Here is an 819-nt window from a genome sequence, read left to right on the forward strand (position 1 = left end):
TGTATGTCAAACCCACTGTACTACTAACACTGTCTGTTTTTACTTATCACTTATCATCCAACATACAAGGAACGATTGACTCTTCTACCCCAATACCGTGTGAAAGGCATTTTGCTGAGTTTGAAAAGTAGCTGTCAGAAGTGGGATTCGAACCCACGCCTCCAGAGGAGACTGCGACCTGAACGCAGCGCCTTAGACCGCTCGGCCATCCTGACTGCGCAACCTCGTGTACAGTAGAACCTTTGCTATATCATGACAGAGTGCATACGACACGATACAATACACTATGCCATGACATGCTATGGCTCAACTCCCGCCACAACGTCATCCAATTGGTCATGAAACACAGTCTAACTTTCCACATCCAACAAGATCAGACAACGTTCTGTGATTATGAAGACTTTTAAAATTATTTTTATTATACCTTTATTTTACCAGGCAAGTTAATTCAGAACAGTTTCTTATGTACAACAACTGCCTGGCAGGGGACAAAGGCCTTGTTTGGGGAAGGGTACTGGGATTAAATAAAAACACGAAAAAATAGACAGAGGATGCAGGACAACAACACAGTCCCAACAACCAACCTAAAAACCAGGCACAAGGACACGAAGAGACCAGATGAGAAAATAATTAAAAGACAGGTAAAGAGACATGATAACAGACTAGACATAAGAAAATCTACAGAGAGTAGACGATACAACAAATGGCACAAAAGCTGAATAATGACAACAATCTAGATAGTAGCAGAGCGACATATAACAACAACACATAACATCACATGAAGCAATTACAGTTTTCTGTGAACAAGTTGGTGATTTT

General features: G+C 40.9%; 1 non-coding gene across 1 annotated transcript; it reads right to left on the reverse strand.

Annotated features, from left to right (window-relative positions):
• Positions 1 to 132: 132 nt before the first annotated feature.
• On the reverse strand, positions 133 to 215 carry trnal-cag. The gene has a single exon. It is a non-coding gene; the product is annotated as a tRNA-Leu (tRNA).
• Positions 216 to 819: the final 604 nt, after the last annotated feature.

The sequence above is a fragment of the Micropterus dolomieu genome, unplaced genomic scaffold (genome assembly GCF_021292245.1).
Source record: "Micropterus dolomieu isolate WLL.071019.BEF.003 ecotype Adirondacks unplaced genomic scaffold, ASM2129224v1 contig_5110, whole genome shotgun sequence".
Lineage (NCBI taxonomy): Eukaryota > Metazoa > Chordata > Actinopteri > Centrarchiformes > Centrarchidae > Micropterus > Micropterus dolomieu.